This window comes from Chlorocebus sabaeus, chromosome 13, assembly GCF_047675955.1.
Source record: "Chlorocebus sabaeus isolate Y175 chromosome 13, mChlSab1.0.hap1, whole genome shotgun sequence".
Taxonomy (NCBI): domain Eukaryota; kingdom Metazoa; phylum Chordata; class Mammalia; order Primates; family Cercopithecidae; genus Chlorocebus; species Chlorocebus sabaeus.
Genome location: NC_132916.1, coordinates 62,230,418 through 62,251,550, shown reverse-complemented (window position 1 = coordinate 62,251,550; position 21,133 = coordinate 62,230,418). Strand labels below are relative to the sequence as shown.

Genomic DNA, 21,133 nt, shown 5'->3' with positions numbered 1-21,133 from the left:
CAGAAAACCAATTAAATAAGTATATAAATGGTTGCTGCATAACTAATGCCAAAAGAGGCTGAGACACCTTGCAGTTAACATGACCAGGCAAAGTGAGATTTAAAATGGAACTTAAAGAAGAAGTTGTTCTTAGAAGGGATTCTTAACTTTTACCAAATACCTGCCACTCTGCATGGGGCCATAAGTACAATCACGTGTTTAAGCCTCACAACCAGCTACAATGAGGCATTCTTATTCCCAGTTCATGGGTGAGAAGACAGGCTCTCATTCACTTACTCTGGGTCATCAGTTAATAGGAGAGCTAGAGTCAGCCTGGGTATGCTCATCTTCAAAGTCCATGCTTGGTGGTGGCAGAGCAGCCTAGCAGGGAGGTACTGAAGGTCAGCTCTACTCTCTGCCATTTGCAGATGATAATAAGAAACAAACAAAACACCCATAACATGTAAAGCCTCATGTTAGCCTGATAAAGTATATCATCTAGAGAACTATATTAAAGCAAAAAACCCCAGAGAAACAAGCTGCATATTTTTGTTCTTGACTTTTTTTTCCTTGGGTAGAGTTAATTTGTGGCAAAAAGTGGTTCAAAGGAAGGTGAGGGAGAAACAAAGGTGGAGAATGATCAACAAATGCATATCAAGAGGTGATTATGCTTATGGGAAAACAGTTCCCATCCAGTGTGGTTTCTGTTTGCCTACCGGGCTGGCTGATCTGGGATTTTATCTCTCCATGAGTTGCATTGCTACAGTCCTGGTTCCTGTGTAGTTCCTGCTGGGATGTCTAACAGGTGGGCAGGCATTTAGATTTCCAGAATGACTCCATCCTGGCTGAGGCCCTCATTCAAGCTAAGAATGTAAGGGCAGCACGTGGCCTGCAGTGTGTGCTCTGAGGAGCTCCCCAAATCACTCTCCATTACCTGGCCATTAAGGGTTCTTGAAGAGCTTCCTTAAGCAGAGTTTAATCAGAAGAGATACGTTGTCATTGTTTTCTTAGAGTTCAGTTTTTGGAAGAGAAAGAGATATATCGTGTTCCTATTCATCAAGTTAGCTGCTTAAAGCATTACCAAGGACAGTCTATTCACCCACTGTCACCTGTCAAAGGCTGTGACTCTGAAGGATAAACCCATGACAGATAATGGGTTTTTGATGGGTTGAGAGAAAATGAAACATGGGTCTTTGTCAGGCTTCCGTGAGACTTGGAAGGAAGGCCTTGATGGGGAGGCATACGCGGTTCCCAGGGCTGTCATAACAAATGACAGCAAACTGGGTGGCTTAAAACAACAGACATTTATTCTTTCATAGTCCTAGAGGCCAGAAGTCTGAAATCAAGATGTAGGAGGGTTGGTTCCTTCTGGACATTTTGAAAGAGTCTGTTCTATGCCTTTGTTCTAGCTTCTGGGAGCTGCTTCTGGGAGTTGCTGGCAATCTTTGGTTTTCCTTGGATTATAGAGGCCGCTCTCCAGTCTCTGCCTTTGTCTTCGCCAGCTGTTTTCCTTGTATCTCTGTCTCTGTGTCTCTTCTCTTCTTGTAAGGACACTGGCTGTAGGTTGTATTTTATTAAAGGCTCATCCTACTGCAGGATGACCTCATCTTAACTAGCTGCATCTGCAATAACTCTATTTTCAAATAAGGTAACATTCCGAGATTCTGGAAAGAACATGAATTCTCAGGGGACCCTCTCCAACCTGGTAAAAGAGGGAACCATAAAACCATGAAGTGTTATTGTTTGGGGATAGAGAATAATGAGGAAAAGACAGGAAGAGTCTTGAAGGAATAGTTGAAAAGATACAGAATGCTACTAAAGCAGGCAGGATTTAACAGGAAATAGATATCCCATTGAATGGGGAACTCGAGGAGAGTTTAAAGAAGGAACTGTTTCCATCAGTGTCAGGGTTAAGGAAAAAGTCAAACAAACTAGGGGCAGTGAAGCCTTCCCCAGTAATAGTGGCAGGGCTCCATTTTCCCCAATCCTCCTGCCCTTCCCCTTGTCGGAGCTGTATCGTCAGGGCTGCTGCCAATGGCCTGCTCCATGGTGCCTTCAGGTTCTGCCCTGGACCCTCCCTGATGCGGGGATGCCAATGCTTATGGGACCCTGCCTGGCCTTCTGGCATGTGCAACCTGGAAATGTGGGTGAGTCAGTGGGGTTGCGCTTCTCTTAAAGAAAGAGGGGTGGAAGGAGACTGGTGCACATTCCTCGTCTTCCTCCCCAGCAGACTGTCTGAGGTGTATTTCATAAGATTCTGCAGAAGATTCTGAGGAATGAAGCACCCATTGACAACAGCAATGGTTAACTCAGTAATTCATCCTTGTTGGCTTTGAATCTCCCTGGTGTTCACTCTTCCTGCCCCTCATTCTTCTTCTCTAAGCTGAGTTCCAAAATAGATCACCTGCACCCAAGCCTTGGTCTCAGGTTCTTCTTTGGCAGAAGGTGTAAAGGGAGTGTGGAGTTACTGGGGAAAATGGGAGAGGGAGAGGCTGGGGACAGAGTGGGAGCAAGCCGAAGGTGAAGACAAATTGCTGTCTCCTGGGAAGAATGCAGCCACTGCCAACTCTCCGTCCAGCAGGCAACAGGGAGGGGAAGCACACAGTCCAACCCAACTTCCTCCCATTCACTGGCCCCTGCAAAGACATTTCATGGCTGAACCAAACCCCAGAGAGTGAGGAAGGAATTCATTTAGCAGAGGTCAGCCTCCTAGAGCACAGAGCAGGTGGGAAGGATGGAGAGGAGAGTGGGAAACAAAAAGAGAAGGCACAGCATGACTAGGTTTGTTCACATAATCAGTTTTCTCTCCTACTGAGCATGAGTCCTACACAATTGATGCAACATTGACGTAATTCACAACGTCATCTTTTGAAATGGATAAGTGCTTCTAAGATGGAAGTTACTTTTCCAACTGCACAGGAATAACTTGTCTGCTACCTAGATTCTTATATTTTTTTAAAATTATTGAGCATAATGGTCATAGTAAGCCTGGCCATCATCTGAGTTAAACAGCCTAGTATATTAGGAAGAAACTGGACTAGAATTCGGAACAACCCTGGTTCAAATCCCAGCTCTGCTACTAACAAGTGATGTGCCGTTAAGCAAGTGCCCTAACCCTTCTGGATCTCAGTTTCTTATCACAAAATGGGTTTAAAGTCTCAGCCATATATCACAAAATTTTTGTGAGGATTCAATAAAATACGATTTTGTAGATGGCAGCTTTTAAAAAAATTACTCATTTGGGTAAGTGCCTCTGTTTTCTTATATTCATAGATATTGATGGATATTATTAATGAATTATACGGAGTTCTAAACGTGAGAGGATTTCTCTTAAAGTTATGGTTGGGTGATTGCAGTATTTTGTTATCCCTGTCTTCTTGTGGTCAACCATATAAAACATCCTAGAGTTAATAGTAAGTAAAAATGAACAAGGTGTTTTCCAAGTGCATTCATAATGATCTTTAAACCCAAATTGGTTGAGATGAAGTAATTTATGCTCAGACTTTATGAGACAGTTTGTCTGATTGCTGATAGTGATGAATCACTGAGGGAAAGACCCACATTTCTGTGCTGCTGGAGGATTTTACTTAACTCCTGCGTCAGCTGAGCAGCAAACAAACTCAGTGGCAAAGTGACCTCTGCCTGGAAACCCAGCATGAAGGGACATCTCATCTCGGGGCTTGCCCTCAGCTGTTTGAAAATGTTTTATGAGACTCTATGACCAGTGTGCATTGACGGAAGGACGGGCTCTTTCTGAGGTGCAATCCATCTTGCATCCAATAATCTGTCTGTAATTTTGTGAAATAGAACATGTTTAGTTCTTTCCTTATCCTTTGTGGAAAATCTGCCCAATGCTTTTGGAGCCATGGTGTCATGTAGAGGAAACGTCTCTCTCCTGCCTTGTAAATCATTTTTCCCCTTATTTTCTTCCTCTTTCCCAAATAGGATTTTTTTAAGGTGAGTGAACATAATGAGAAAAAGAGAACTTAATGAAAAGGAAACCATGGATACCGGTTTATGATAATACTAGCCTTATTTTTTAAAAAGGAAAACAATGAAGTTGAAGTAAATGGATAATAAAAAATAGGATATATTATCTGTATAGTAATGTCTATGCGTTTTCTCTGGATTAGATAGTTGTTAAGCCATGTATGTAATTTGTTGAATATTTTGTGGTTATTGCTCTGTTTATAAAAATGATTGTTGGTTTAAAGTCTCATTCAGAAGAGAAACCCAGGGGACATCGTAATAAATATGTATGAGTCTTAAAATAGTGTTTAAACATTAGAGTTGACAGTTCTTAGCAGGTCTCTGGTGTTACAATCAAGGGTTAAGCCACAACAGAATGAATCTGTTTTCAATAAGCAGAGAAGGGAGATGCTGAGAAATGCATTTTCGACTGGGAGAAGTGAAGGAAACACATGGAAGGAGACAAGAGATGAATCAAATATTTTCTTTAAAAAAAGAAATCACATAAAAAACCTTATTACTAATTTGAGATTGGGCACTCTGAGTACCATTGCTTTTGAGACTCTGCCAATAGAAATTTTTCTAAACTAGTTTCTTAAGTGACAAAAATTATATATATTTATCATGTGCAACATGTTGTTTTGAAATATGCTTACATTGTGGAATGGCTAAATTGAGCTAATTAACATGCATTACCTCACGTGTGTGTGTGTGTGTGCGCGCGTGTGTGTGTGGTGAGAACACTTAGAATCTACCCTCCTAATTTTCAATAACACAACCTATTGTTACTGACTATAGTCATCATGTTGCACAATAGGTCTCTTGAACATTTCTCCTATCTAACTGAAATTTTGAATCCCCTGACCAACATCTCTTTGTAAAAATTCAATAGGGATTTTTGGTCAGAGGTCCTTGGGAAATCGACCAGGCTCCTCCCTGTCCCACATTTCTCTTGTATAGTAAGTGCTGCCTGCCGTAGAATTGTTGAAGCCCTTCTTCCTCCTAGAATTGGAAAGATATTCTGGAAGAAGAGGGTCTAAGGAAGAACTTGATCTTGCTCAAGATGGTGCAGAGTGGGAACCTGAGTTATATCTTATTCTCAGTGCCTCCCTTGCCTCATCCTTGTCCTAGTCCTGAGAGGTAACTAGTGCTATTGGAGAGCTCTGAGATTTAGGCAAGACAGCGATTCAATTTGGACATCTCCCAACCTCATGCGTGGCTGGGAGCCCACACTGGCTCAGGTGCGGCAGCAACTCCAGTAAAGCAACTCCAGCAACTCCACTAGTTCTATGCCTCAACCTCAACTGTGCAAAGTGACAGTTTACCCCTATGACTAACATGCACTTAAAACACCCAAAATGCACCTGCAACTGATTAGATCTTCCAGAGTTAGCCCAGGCTGATCCACCTGCCTGCTCAAGCAGCTGAGAATTTGTTTTCAGAACTGTGTGGTTTGACTGTCTCTCAAGAGGCTTACAGATGGCTGGCTTGGTTTTCACATAGATTTTCTGTTGTCTGTTCTCTCTCATTTTTGCCATCTATCCCCACTCTCCAGGTCCTGAGACCCACCCTTCTGTTCTATTTGGTGATCACGCAATGACTGCTGACCTTTTGTTCCTGTGATCAGAATGCCCAGATACTAGATCACAGCTGGGCTGTGTCTTCTCCATCAGAGGAGAATGAGATTGTTCTTGTAAAAAATTTAGAACCTAGGTGTCTTGACTGCTTGGATTTGGCATATTTAGATAAGGCTGTTTGCCATCCTTCCCAGGCACAGCTCCTTCCTCTCCACTCCCCAAAGCACCTCGATTATTTACTGTTTTCTCTGGCCATATCCACAGTGCAGGGTTTACACATTTTGTCCTCATGAGACTATGGGCTCCATGAGTCCTGGGACAGTATCTTATTAGGCATTGGCCTCTGCAGCACATAATCCGGTGCCTGGGACTTCAGAAGGAATTCATAACTGAATGAATGCATGAATATTGAATGTGTAACTATCAAAGGAAATTCAAGGGAACTTTTGCTTCTCATTGGACTGGAAAGTATTCTTCTTGGTGCTCAAGCCTCTCTTTTGCTGGCCATTGAAACTGCATTAGGAAGACACCGTGATAACTGAGGCATAGCCAGAAGAACAGATCCAGAGAAGAGACATTGCCATGAGTCAAACCAAGGTACTTGTTTAGACAACGAAGGGTAACACCAGAGTTAGTAATAAGGTAGGCTAGACAGACTACCTTATTACAAAAGCATAAAATGAAGAAATAATTGTAGTTGAGAGTCTGTTGCTTTAGAATATAAGTGAAAATGTTGAAAAATAGTATTTATGTTGGATAAGATCCTTAGACTATTATCCCAAATATATTGTCAAATTTTTATGACTCAATATAGCGTATCCATGGGGTGGACCAGGAGTATCATGATGTGGTAGAAAGATTCTTACCTCAATATGTACCTCCACCACTATCTTATGGGTGGTTTTTGAATGAAGTATTTAGGTGCTTAATTTTTGTTATAGAAAACAAATAGAATAGGTGAAGTGGTGCCTAAGATCTTTCCAGTCTCTAAAATATAATGATTTTTATACTTTTAAGTAGTTTCAAAAAACACACAATCTTCCAGAGTGTTATTTTCTTAAAAAAAAGCTCCAAATGTACTTCTTTCCATTAATATAATTTAAATATTTAAATAAAATGTGTTGTATGTTTGATGATTTATTATAAAATATTTATACATACATACATATATATATATATATATATTTTTTTTTTTTTTTTTTTTTTTTTTTTTGAGAAGGAGTCTCATTCTGTTGCCTAGGCTGGAGTGCAGTGGTGCAATCTCAGCTCACTACAACCTCTGACTCCTGGGTTCAAGTGATTCTCCTGCCTCAGCTTCCTGAGTAGTTGGGATTGCAGGCATGTGCCAGTACACCCAGCAAATTTTTTTGTGTTTTTAATAGAGATGTCGTTTCACCATGTTGGTCAGAACTCCCCACCTTAAATGATCTCCCGCCTCGGCCTTTCAAAGTGCTGAGATTACAGGTGCAAGCCACTGCGCCAGGCCAGAAGATTAATATTAATTAGAAATTCATTAGATACTCTGTATCACAATGATGTTCTTATCACGATTTGCTGAACAACAGTTTGTTAGGGCTGATAGGAGGGGGCTACTTCTCTCTCAAGCTGTGAGATCCCCAGAAGCCTTTATTTACAACCCTGCAGGGAAACGTGATAAGCATATCACAAGGAGGAAGTAGGGAAGAGAGCTGGAGGGGAAAGCAGTCATTCATATTTGATTTCTTCCACATAATTGTTCCTCTACCATGACCCATAGAGCCAGGAGGAAGAGTGGAGAAGACAGAGATGAGTTACAAATGTATTGTGAACACATTGAAACTCATGGTTCCCTGTCCTTTCTGTCTCCCGTTATTACCCCAGTGTTCCCAATTGTGCAACCACGTGACCTTACATCAGACACAGAAGAAAGAGGGAGTTTGGCAATAACGTGAGAAAAGCTTCTGATGAAAACGTAATTCCTTTCGCTTTACAAAAACTTATAAATTATGTACAAAAATTATTTATGGTCTAACTTGAGCATTCAGTTCCATTGATACACAGTATATGCTACCAACGTCTGTTAAAAAATAAGGTTTCGCAGGCTTTCTAAGCACGTTTAATAATGAGGAAGATGGTAAGGCTTGGCTTTTCCGTATAAGAATGCTGAAACAGGTTCTGGTAAAAAAAAAAAAAAAAAAAAAAAAAAAAAAAAACCACACACACACACACACAAACCAAACAACTTCCTCTTTCCTCTGTGTTTCTCCTCTTCCACAGCTTTGGATTCTTCCAGAATACTTGTTACCTCAGATTAGGGTGGGATGCCTTTGAGATAGCCCCACATCGGGGAAACTAAGCTTTTGATGGTTTTACATAGCAGGCCCTGTGCTAGCTGTTTGCATCCATGATCTCATGATTGCTATGCAAACATTTATATGCGGTGAAGTCTCGTTGATTGGAGCTATACTCTTATCTTCTCATCTATCTCTGCCTAACTATAATTAGTGTCATGGGAATTTTGCAACTGATTCGGAATTTTTTTCAGAGGGAACCTGGGCTATGCATATACTCTTTGTGGATAAATTCTCCCTGAAATCCCAGAAAGTCCAAAATTGAACTGCCTGGTGTATGGTTGCCTTGGCATATGAAGTGTGAACAAACTGGTTTTATCTGGTGTGTTGTTCAGAGTGTCAATGAGGGTGTATAGTAGGTGGCAGATGTAGGAAGAAGGCAATTTGACAAATGACAGCTATAAAATTAAACAAGGAAGGAACATCACTAAATTTGTGTTCAAGTTACTTCTGCCATTTGAGGGGCCCTAGGTTGGAAGTGACAACAAACTGATAGGGTCAAAGAAACTTCTAAGTTTAGAAGTGTTGGCTGGGCGTGGTGGCTCATGCCTGTCATCCCAGCACTTTGGGAGGACGAGGCGAGCGGATCATCAGGTCAGGAGATCAAGACCATCCTGGCTAAAACAGTGAAACGCCGTCTCTACTAAAAATACAAAAATATTACCCAGGTGTGGTGGTGGGCGCCTGTAGTCCCAGCTGCTCGGGAGGCTGAGGCAGGAGAATGGTGTGATCCCGGGAGGGAGAGTTTTCAGAGAGCCGAGATTGAGCCACTGCACTCCAGTCTAGGTGACAGAGCGAGAGTCGGTCTCAAAAAAAAAAAAAATGTGTCAAGGTTGACTAGAGTTCTTTCTGAGTAAAAAAAGCTTTACCACACCATCAGCATTGACTTAAAGTGGAAAAGAGACAGAATTGGACAAGTGCCCAGAGAAAAATGGATTTTGTACATACTTTACAAGCTAAATACACCATTCTTTGCAAAACCCCTCCTTTGAGAAAAATCACACATGCTCCTCCATCTCCCTGATTTGATTTATTTGTATTGTCTAACCATTTCTTCCTTCCTTTCTTCCTTTTTTCTTTCTTTCTTTTTTCTTTCTTTTTTCTTTCTTTCTTTCTTTTTCTTTCTTTTCTTTCTTTCCTTCCTTCCTTCCCTCCCTCCCTCCCTCGTTTCTCTTTTCTTTCTTTCTTTCTTTCTTTCTTTCTTTTCTTTCTTTCTTTCTTTCCTTCTTTCTTTCTTTCTTTCCTTTCTTTCTTTCTTTCTTTCTTTCTTTCTTTCTTTCTTTCTTTCTCTCTTTCTCTCTTTCTCTCTTTCTCTCTCTCTCTCTCTCTTCCTTCCTTCCCTCCTTCCTTCCTTCCTTCCTTCCTTCCTTCCTTCCTTCCTTCCTTCCTTCCTTCCTTCCTTCCTTCCTTCCTTCCTTTCTTTTTGACTGAGTCTCACTTTGTCACCCAGGCTGGTGTGCAGTGGTGTGATCTCGGCTCACTGCAACCTCCACCTCCTGGGTTCAAGCAATTCTCCTGCCTTAGCCTCCAGAGTAGCTGGGACTGCAGGCTAGCGCCACCATGCCAGGCTAATTTTTGTATTTTTAGTAGAGATGAGGTTTCACCATCTTGACCAGGCTGATCTCGGAACTCCTGACCTCGGGTGATCTGCCCGCCTTGGCCTCCCAAAGTGCTGGGATTACAGGTGTGAACCACCGTGACTGGCCTTGTCTAACAATTTCATGATGCATGTTGTTTCTTATTATAATGTGTTCCCTGTCCCTTTATTTCTCTTGCAGAGTCCAATGTGAAGAATTGAAAAGAAATGTGATATCTCAACTTCTCTTTAAGACTGAACCCTAATGCTGTTTTTTGTTTGTTTGGTTGGTTTTTGTTTTATTTTTTTTAAGTCATGAAAACAAAAAGTACCAAAGCTGTGCCAGGTTCTTTTTCGTTTATGTGTGTGTGTGTGTGTGTGTGTGTGTGTGTGTGTGTGTGTGTGTGTGAAATAATAATGAGTGACTTCATCTGAGCTTCCAGATTCACTGGTTCTGGCAGATATTTGTACAGCTCTTTCACAAGCTCTCTCCTGACTAACCGAGGTAGGGCATCCAATCTACAGTTGTGGAAAAACAACATTAGCTGAAATAGACACAACACCCACATTTTTTTATTAGCATTGTTGCTTTCACTAAATGCTTGTTTAGCTCTTAGTTATCTTTCAAAACCTGCTCAGGCATTGCCTTCTCAAGGAGCTTTCTTTAGCCACACTTCTTACTCCCTCTCCTCCCCTAATGCTTCATTTTTCTTGTACTATTTCTAGACTTTGCATATTTCTACATTGAAACTGTCCTCCGCATTCTATGTGTCTACCTCTCCTACTAGTATGTGAATATCTAGAGAGAATAGATGTGATTTTGCTGGTAGCCCTCCACCTAACAATGAATGGCAAAGAGTAGGAGCCAAATAAGTGGACTTTTGCTTGACCTGACTGCAGTCATTTTTACAGAGTGCACCGGCAGCTCCAGAAGCATACTGTCCTCTTGGTGCAGGATATCTGCCATTGATGTTTTATTTATTTTCTGACTCAGAAAGTTTCTTCAAGGCCAGTTCTGATCTATTGTGAAATACCCTTTTTGTGAGCCACTTCCCATTCCATCCCTTAACACAGATATACGCATGGCCCAGGCAGAGTGTTTCTTTGTGCGTTCTAGGCAGTGAGGGGAAATGAAAATACTACACTGCGTGAATTCTAAAACCAAATTTTTTTTTTCTACTTCTTCTTGAATTGAAATTTGGGAGTATTTCGCAATCAATGACATCTTACAATTATAATTAGCAGTGTTTTTTTTTCGTTTTGAACAGTACCTGAAATAATATGTCTTATCATTGATGGTATCTTAAGTACTTATAAAAGAAGTCTTACTGGTCGCCAGCCCAGTCCTGCCAGGTTATATGAAAATTTGAGATATGTTCCAAGTGCTACATTAAAAATAAACCAAAATGGAAACAGACTTTGTAGAATAGAGTGAAAGGGTGAGCCTTGAAGGATCAGAGGGCAAGCTTCACATGCTATTCATTGTTCTGTCCCTGGTATCTGATCTACTATGCACATGGCACATATTTGTCACTTAAAACACAAAAATAATTGCTAACAGTCTTTGAGTCCTTACTATACAGAGGTCACGGTGTTTTAAGTATTTTTCATATGTGAGCTCATTTAATTCTCAGGACAACTCTTGGAGTGGGTTCCATTATGAGTCCATTTTTCAGATGCATAAAGTCCAGCTGAGGACAGATAGGTGACTTGCTCTGAGTCCTATAGGTAGTAGGTAAGTGGCAGAGCTGTGTTGGACCCCAGGGCCATTTGACTTTAAAGACAATGTTCCTATGTTCTGTGCAGCACTTTCTCCCTAATCAATGTTTATTTTAAAAAAGTGCTATTTCTACTGATTTTGATGGCTATTTGCTTGGGTCCCCCACCCCCAGTTTCCATTGGTCGTTAAATGCTTATCTGAGATTAATATTTAGATAAATATTGCTAATTTCTAATAAATAGTTCATTGGAAAATATTTTCTTTATTAAATGTTCATAGGCAAAATCCTATCAAAAATAAAACTCCTAGCCAGGCACAGTGGCCCATGCCTGTAATCCCAGCACTTTGGGAGGCCAAAGCAGGAGGAGTGCTTGACCCCAAGAGTTCAAGACCAGCCTGGGAAACATAGCGAGACTCTGTCTCTACAAAAAAATAAAAAATTAGCCAGGATTGGTTGCACACAACTGTAGTCCCAGCTACTTGGGAGGCTGAGGCAGGAGGAGTGCTTAAGCCTAGGAGGTTGAGGTTGCAATGAGCCCTGACCATACCACTGCACTCCAACTTAGGTGTCAGAACGAGATCTTGTCTCAAAACAAAACAAAAAAACCAACTCTCAAAAAAACCATTTGTGATTATGATAGTATTGTATTTCACAGAAGAGATATTGTTGAGATAAAATTTTTTATAAGTAGGAAAAAATGCAATCTCTGTTTTGGAGAATTGTCACACTTGAGTTCCCTGTGAGAAAATAAATGAATTTCAGTGGGCTTTATTAACCTCCTCTGTTGGGGCTGAGATGTGCTTTTCTTCCCAACACTGAGAATTTCAGGCATAATCTTAAGAAGTCACTGATGAAATTGCACTTCAGATACAAAAGATTCTGTTAGACCGCTCACTTTTTCCTCTTTTCATTCATTGCAGAGGGTCAGAACTAGAGGTGGTGGAGTGAACACCGTACCAGACAATGGAAGAAGCACTGGCCTAGACCAAGCTTGAGCATGCACCACTCTCACCTGGAGGGCTTGTTCCAACATGGATGGCTGGACCCACCCCCAGAGTTTCGGATTTATTAGGTCTGTGCTGGGCCCTGAGAATGTTTATTTAAAACAAATTCCTGGATGCTACTGGTTCAGTTGCCACACTCAGACCCGCTGGCCTTGAGCTTGGAAGATGTGGATTTTATTCCTGGATTCCACAGTTTACTAGCCGTCACTTAGAGAATTTAAATTACTTACCTAAGTCTTGGTTTCTTATTTGCAAACTACCTGTTCCACCCATTTTATAAGACTTTTTTAAGGATAAAATAAAAGAATACATATGCAAATTATTGAAAAATCTGTCACTGTTGTTATTGCTAGTATTATTGTGAAAGAAGCTGCAGATTTATGTCATCCCCAGACAAGAGTTGACAGAACGTTTGAGTTGCACAAGGCCTGCTGGAGCACTTCAGAGAATTCCAAATGAATCTTGATTGCATCGTGGAATGTACAGCGCTGGGGCCCTGGGGACCATCATGGAACATGAGTGAAGACAAGATAGGTTCTATTGTCCTCCAAACCTGCAGATGTGTGTTCAAATCCTGACTCCACGGGGCTTGATTCTGTATCCCATCTGGAAAAATGGGAATAAAAGTGCCTACCTTACTAGTCTATTGTGAGGACTATTTGAGATAATGTATTTATAGAACTAGCACAGTGCATGGCACATAGTGGGCACTCACTAAATATTAGCTCTTAGTATAGTTATGAAAACTAAACCCAATGGGGACCAAACGCAAGACCATCTTGGTAATACAACTGTATGTATTATGAGGTAGCCAGCTCTTTGAGCCCAAAAGACCATATTTCAGGGCCAGGCACGGTTGCTTACGCCTGTAATCCCAGCACTTTGGGAGGCTGAGCTGGGTGGATGACTTGCGGCCAGGAGTTCGAGACTAGCCTGGCCAACATGGCAAAACCCCCATCTTTAGTAAAAATGCAAAAATTAGCTGGGTATGGTGGCACATACTTGTGGTCCCAGCTACTCAGGAGGCTGAGGCATGATAATTGCTGGAGGTGGAGGTTGCAGTAAGCTGAGATTGTGCCACTACACTCCAACCTGGGTGACAGAGCAAGAAAAAAAAAAAAAAAAAAGAGACCATATTCCAATGTTGCTGCTCTGAGAGAGCAGTTGGACTCACTGACCTCCCACGTTGCTTCCAAATGAGATTCTAATGTCAACACAAAGCAGATGCATCTAGTCAGTTGCCAGCAACCAGGGCTGTTTTTCCCAGTCTTCCCTTGTGACTGACAGCTACACCATTCATTTCTTTGTTACGACCTACCTTGTAATTATTACACAACGCTTTCTGGAATTCCCTAGCAGGCAGAGCACTAACAATAGAAAAATTGAAATTAAATGGAGATCAGTCCACAGAGCTCTTCATTTTCCCTTGGATTATGTGACAGTGGAATCAAGTCTAAACTAGACAATGCATGACAACACAATGAGCTCTGCGCTAACAAACTCTGGATAAGCTTCGGCAGTCTACTTTGGGTGGGTGGAAGTTCCAGGCTTGCAAAACCCTGCAGATAATAGAAGCAACAACTGGAGCACAATTGCTGACCCAGTTGCCAAACCTGATGCCATGTCATGGGGCTGGAATGCAGCTCAGTTCCATGCTGGACAGACTTTCCTCTTACACTTCATGCTGATCAGAAGTTATTCACCCAGGCTGCATGTCTTCTTCCACATTACACGAACTAACACTTTGCTCATTCAACTTGACAGCACAAGTGATACAGATGGGCAGGGTGTCCTTAAACATGCATGCCTGTTCCTGTGATAGCAAGTGATTGACTCAGCAAAAATGGAAGAGAATTTGCTCAACTTTGATCTTTCTCTTCTTCACTGGGTTTATGCAGGCTAGGTGGGTCACAGGACAGGTAAGGAAATGTGAGAGTGAGGCATTTCAATGTTATCTGATAGAACCAGTTGCCTCTCTTGACATCCCTTGCTAGCAAATATGAAAAATGCAGAATATGCCTAATATGTCATTTTCCCCTAAGAAAGGAGAAGTGAGATCCCACTATTATTAATTTTTCCAATGAAAATGCTCACTATGATTGCAGGATAATGCATCATCCATTTTGTAGACAACTCATTTTTTCTGATTTGATGTAAACTTTTGACTTTTCTGTCCTTTTCTGCCCAGTTACTTCTAATTCTGAGGACTTTTTTCTCACATTCTTTCATGGTTTCAGTCTCTGCAGCACTGACATCCTTTCCATGTAACTCACTGCCAGATTTCCTGGTGACTTCCAGATTCATAATCTTCTGGTGTCTTCCATTTGGATGAGCTCTGTCTCAGCCACTCCCCAGGAGGCCACACCTTATGCTTGGTCACAACTCAGATCGACTCCACTTTCAGGGTGGCACATTCGGAAATCCCTTCCTTTTCTGCCTCCCTCCTTCCCTCTTTCTGTTTTGTCTTTCATCTTAATTGAGACCTCTACTGCATGACCTTTACCTGGTCACCTACTCCGACTCTGCGTTTGGTTTCATTCTTCTGCATCAGTCTGAACTCACTGATCCATCTTCAGTTCAGGATCACCCTACAATCCTCTTCTGTGATGTCTCTTAAATCTGTCTTTCCTTCCATTCCTGCAGGTGCTCTCTAGATGCTTGCAAGGATCTCTCACCCAGTCTTCTTATCTTCCAGTCTGCTCTACCCTAATCTATATTAGTTATCCCTTCTAGGAGGATTATCCTGCTTTTAAAACGCCAAGAAAGAAAGCTTTTCCAACTCTTATCCTCCAAACCTCTTCTACTGTTCCCTCCAAGTCTCTCTCCAGCTCTTTCCTCTCCTTTGAAATGCTCTTTCTCATCTCTGCCTGAAAAATACCATCTGTTCTTTCTAAAGACCATCTCCAATAACATTTCAAGATTCCTCAAACTTTACTTGACCCCTTCTTGGTGTTATATGTCCATGCTAGCTATAGTGGTTTATATATTTGTTTTATCTTCTCTGCAGTGTGATCAGTGGAAGGTTCATGAGCTCTGGATTTAGAGAGAGATTTGTTTTAAGTTATCAGCATTTACTGGTTGTGTGATTTCAGGCAAGTCACTCCATTTCGCAAAGACGAAATCTCCCCCTCTGTGTAAAGGGATGATGCTATCTATCTCATGGGATTGTTAGGATTAAATGAGGTAAAATGACTGCCATATTAAAGCCACTCCATTAATATCACTTGTCTTTTTCCCCATTCCGTGCATCCTTGAGATATGAGATTATTTCTACTCATTTTATTTCCTTGGAAGGCCAACATTGTTTGGCTCCTAGTAGGTTATTAATAAATAATTACTGTATTCATGTATTCATATCATGTGTCTTTGCTTTCCTGTTAAAAGTTAGAGCTCCAGAGACAATGTATTTTTCATTTGCAGTTCATTTCCTACTTAATTTTGGCAAGTTTAAAGCAGAATATTCTTTATATACTGAGCAAATAGTTAACAGATACATCTAGTGCCAACAATTCTGTCTTGTCTTTCGAGAAAGACTAGCAGCTATGTGGTCTGTGTCTGGCTTGGAGTTAATTTGGAGTTAAATTGGAGACAATTTTTTTAGTGTGTGTGACAAAAACTCAGTCATCATGGTGATATTTGGGAAGCTTCCTTTTCAGCTTATTGATTCAACATGACCCAATAAGATTGTGGCCAATCATGGTCCTCTCCCAGCTTCAGAGCAGATAGGAAGTGAGCTGGGAGCACTGATTCACATCCTTGTGTGTACGTGTGTGGTGGGGCTTGGTGGGTGGGCAGGGGGGAAATGATTCCTGTTACAAAATCTCGTGATACTACAGTATTCCTGGCTAAAGAAGTGCTTCTTTTAGGAACAGCTAAGCTTCAAGCTAGATATGTTTGTTTAAAGTATCATGATGTAGATCAACCATTATTGAACTTGGAGTAGTGCAGAGGCTTGGACTCAAATCTCAGTTCCACTACACATCAGTGGTGGAACCTCATGCATGTTACTTGGATCTCTTTCACTTTTAAAAGGCGAGAACAATACCCACATCACAGATTGTTGTAGGGATCAAAGCCATGCTTATGAATGCACCGTGTAGAGTCGATGGCATATACAGAGAAAGCAATTCACAAACGTTAGCTTTGGAATGCCAAAGTGTATAGAGAACTTCTCATAAAAGAAAGACCTAGTTTACTTTGCAGAAATGCAGTAGTATGCATTGTGTTATCATCATCTGCCTATATGCCTGTGTGATAGAGTTTATGTGTCAACTTGCCTAGGCTATGGTGCTCAGATGTTAGGCCAACATCAGTCTAGAAATGCCTGTGAAGGTATTTTTTAGATATGACTAATAGTTCAATCAGCACACTAAGCAAAGCAGATTACTCTCCATAATGATAGTGAGCTTCATCTTATCAGTTGAAGGCCTTGAAAAGAAAAAAAGAAAAAATCTGAGGTCCCCTAAGGAAGGGGGAACTCTGCCTCCAGTCTGTCTTCAGACTAGAACTGCAACATCAGTTCTTCTCTGAGTCTCTAGCCTGATGATCTCTGCAAATTTTGACTTGCCTGCCCCCAAAATTGCATGAGACAATTCCTTAAAATAAATCCCTATCTACCTATCAATCTATCTATCCTGTTGCCTCTGTTTCTCTAGAGAACCCTAACTAATACAGCCCACCTTGCTCACTGGGTGGTAATTGAATGTCAGGAACTATATCTAACTCATCTTCACATGTCCAGTACCTAGCACGGTGCCAAATGTATAATAAATATTTGTGCTTATTGAACTGCAGAGAATAGCAGCTCACATTCAGACACTATCTTATAAAAATGGTACTTGCACAGAAGGTTTAATTAATTCATTCCTCTACCTAGTTATTCATCCATCAAACATTTTGAGGGGAGCTTATTCCATATGACTGTGCTTGACACGTGATGCAGAGAGAAAAGACAGAATGCATTCTCACTATTTCATGGTGGAATGAGGAGATAGTATGAGGAGGGTGAAGTGAGACACTGGGAATCTGTTTATCCAGGTGAGACAACAAGACAGCCTGACATAAGGGGGGACACTTGGGAAGGAGAGGAAGGGATGGGTTTAGGAGGTAGAAACAACAGCAGGTGAGAAACAAGGAGTGAGGCATCTCCCATGACTCCCTGGTGTCTGGTTAAGGTGTCTGGGAACACAGAAGAGGAACAGAGTTTCTCATCACCTTATCTGATCCTAACTTTCCTCAGCATCATACAACACAACCCCCTCATTTTAGGGATATGGCTACAGAGGCTGAGAGAGAGCAGGTCTTTTGCCACCGCCTTCATAAATCAGGAGCTGGCAGAGTGAGTTTTAGAAGCCAAGTGCATGCTGTTTTGCTGAGTGTGTACTCTGGCCCACATGAGGGTGCCTGCCAAGCTCCCTGCACAATGGAAGCGAGGGGAACGAGCTCAAAGAGTCCCTGTTACTTCTGTGTGGTGCGGTTTCACTCTCACAAGCTGTCACATGGCTTACCAGCCTGCCATGCTCTCTGAGGGTCAATCAGGACCTGACCCAGCACCAGACTCATTCCATTTGGAGGATGGGTGTAATACCAGGTCTCGGTCCCCCACCCCTAATCTAGCCATGTTCAGCTGTGAGTTCACCATCATAACTTCCTGAATCTCAAGGGACAGCAATCAGATCATTGCCAGATGGCTAGGCAGCGGGTTGCCATTTTTATATGAAATCACTGCAGACCCTGTGACCAATGGAACTACCATTTTCATGGAGTCCAGCTGAACCCTGCTAACTGCAAATTCAGAGCATCTCCAGCCATTGTATCCAGTTGATGAAGTTGATGCTCTCCAACCATATCACATTGGTTTGAATCCAAATTCATAGTTTACTTTCCAGGGTCATCCTGAGGATTGGAGGAAGGCACAGGAAATATCAGCCATTATCCTCCATTATCAGATTATTATATCTTTTGTGTTAACATTTATAGCTGTAAAATAGCTTGGAGAGGTTTAAACCATCTCTTAACCCACATTCTTTTGTAATTCTTCTTCAATTTAAAATCAGTGATATCAATGGATTTCAATATTTTACTATTTAATCCCTTGTGTAGATCTGCAAGCTTTCAGTTATTTATTTCACCCTGAGTTTCCAGTTTGGGCAACTAAGAGTTGCCACCATGCACAGGGGACTTATCATGCACATGGGACTCACCATGCACATGGGACTTTCACTACGGTAGAAGGTCCTGGTGTGCCTGACGGCCTAGGCAAAGCTCCCCCGTGTTTACTTCCAGGGCTTTCCTTTTCCCTTGGGCAAGTGCTTGACATCTGCTGGGCTGTGTGTTCCATGAGGTCAGAGGCTATGGCTGCCATGTCCACCACTCTGTTGCTAGCACTGAATCAGGGCCTGGCACCCAGAAACTGCAGAATAAATATTCATTGAGTGAATGCCTAGAGACTAATCATCAGCGACGTGATCATGTTATTTGTCGTTTTCTACAACAAATGATTCTCAAAGGTCAGAAATGAGAAGATGAAAACTGGACCAACGCAGATTAAACAGAGGTACGACATCATTTCCTATTGCCTCTGTCCATCTGCAGTCAAGGTTATACTCACATCTCGGCTCTTCATCAGAGTGGTTTTCCCTCTTCTCTTAAAAGAAAACAGAAGAGTTATGTGCAGTTAAGAGGTTGAATGAAAAAAGGGACGGAGGGTTCAGAAGGAAAAGTCCAAACATCCTTTTCCCCGTGGAAATAATGATAATAGGAATAACGAGAAGGCTAAATTATTCACTTTCCATGTGGCACTGCACTTTATTATTTAATTAATCCTCACAGCAAGCCTATGAGGTAGATAGTATCATGTCCAGTTGTGGGGGAAAAAAGGGGGGACGGAATTTAGAAGAACATAAATAACTTGCCCAAGCTGGTAGGTAGAGAAGCCTGAATTCCACTCCAGGTCTGTCTGAGTCCAGAGTTTAACCACCAACCCTTGGCTGGTTTGAATATTCAAGGGCAGGGTCCAAGTCTCATTCATCTTTGTTTAACTCATAGCACCTGGCCTAAGGTCACATCTGCCACATGGAAACAGCAAATATTAGTTGATTCAAAAGTAGAGCTAGTCATAGGCCCTGGGATAGGGTTACTTTACTGGAAAACAGGGCACGCATGAAAGAAAACATAAAAGCCCACCAAGAGAAAGCACAGTGGAAGAAGTGGTCTTATATCCCACCAAAGACAGAAGTTACCCTTAAATGTTTTTGAAATTCATAGCATGAAGTTAAAAAAGTGTTTTGAAGTGTCTACACTGTAAAAATGATAAATCACAGGAAACAGCTGGAAGGATCCTGAAGGTCTTTTTACTGACTTGTTCTTTTTACAAGACTGTAGATTCTTAGCTTAGGCCAGCTGGGGTGAGTTCTTGTTGGTATGTGAGTATATGGTTTTCACAAGCAAAGCAAATTTAAGACTCGGTTGTGATAAATTTGTGCTGTGTTTGCACCCCAATCTTCAGGCCACATCTCTATTGTGTTGTCTTAGCCAGCTTCTCGTAGGCAGGGTTGTCAAGTCAACTCCCAGACTTGGTGGGTTGTACCCTCTATCAGCCTCCTTCAGAATGTTCGTGGTGGCACCTCTAGATCCTTCTCAGAATGCTGTCTCATTTCTTTCCTGACAGTTAAAGAAAACTGAAGAAAGTGAAAGCTTACATGAGAAAATGAGTAAGCACTTTTAAAACAGAACTATTAAGCTCACTTTCAAAGTTGCTGAAGTTAGCCCTTTTTAGACACCTTTAAATCCCTAGTGCCCAGACAAATCGAATACCTAACAGGGTTTGCTTCCAGTGCGGTCTACAAGGACACTTTAAAAAAGATTGTCTGAATAGAAATAAGCTGCCCTTCCTCCATGCCCCTTATGTCAAGGCAATCACTGTAAGGCCCACTGCCCCAGGGGACAAAGGTCCTCTGAGTCAGAAGCCACCTAACCAGATGATCCAGCAGCAGGACTGAGGGTGCCCGGGGCAAATGCCAGCCCATCACCTTCACAGAGCCCTGGGTATCCTTGACCATTGAGGACCAGGAGGTTAACTTTCTCCTGGACACTGGCGTGGCCTTCTCAGTCTTACTCTCCTGTCCCAGACAACTGTCCATCAGATCTGTCTCTATCCAAGGGGTCCTAGGACGGCCAGTCACTAGATACTTCTCCCAGCCACTAAGTTGTGACTGGGGAAATTTACTCTTTTCACATGCTTTTCTAATTATGCCTGAAAGCCCCACTCCCTTGTTAGGGAGAGACTTTCTAGCAAAAGCAGGGGCCATTATACACCTGAACATAGGAGAAAGAACACCTGTTTGTTGTCCCCTGCTTGAGGAAGAAATTAATCCTGAAGTCTGGGCAACAGAAGGACAATATGGATGAGCAAAGAATGCCTGTCCTGTTCAAGTGAAACTAAAGGATTCCACCTCCTTACCCTACCAAAGCAATGCCCCCTTAGACTCGAGGCTCAACAATGACTCCAAAAGATTGTCAAGGACCTAAAAGCCCAAGGCCTAGTAAAACCATGCAATAGCCCCTGCAATATTCCAATTTTAGGAATACAGAAACCCAACAGACAGTGGAGGTTAGTGCAAGATCTCAGGATTATCAGTGAGGCCATTGTCCCTCTATACCCAGCTGTACCTAACCCTTACACTCTGCTTTCCCAAATACCAGAGGAAGCAGAGTGGTTTACAGTCCTGGACCTTAAGGATGCCTTTTTCTGCATCCCTGTACATCCCGACTCTTAATTCTTGTTTGCTTTTGCAGATCCTTCGAACTCAACGTCTCAACTCACCTGGACTATTTTACCCCAAGCTTTCAGGGATAGCTCCCATATATTTGGCCAGGCATTAGCCCAAGACTTGAGCCAGTTCTCATACAGGACAGTCTTGTCCTTCAGTACGTGGATAATTTACTTCTAGCCGCCCATTCAGAAACCTTGTGCCAT

At 41.9% G+C, this 21,133-nt stretch overlaps 1 long non-coding RNA gene across 1 annotated transcript; it reads left to right on the top strand.

Annotated features, from left to right (window-relative positions):
* The first annotated feature begins 2,893 nt into the window (after positions 1-2,893).
* On the top strand, positions 2,894-12,486 carry LOC119625081 (uncharacterized). The gene is made up of 3 exons (XR_012095141.1): positions 2,894-3,222; positions 11,431-11,464; positions 12,073-12,486. It is a non-coding gene; the product is annotated as an uncharacterized lncRNA (long non-coding RNA).
* Positions 12,487-21,133: the final 8,647 nt, after the last annotated feature.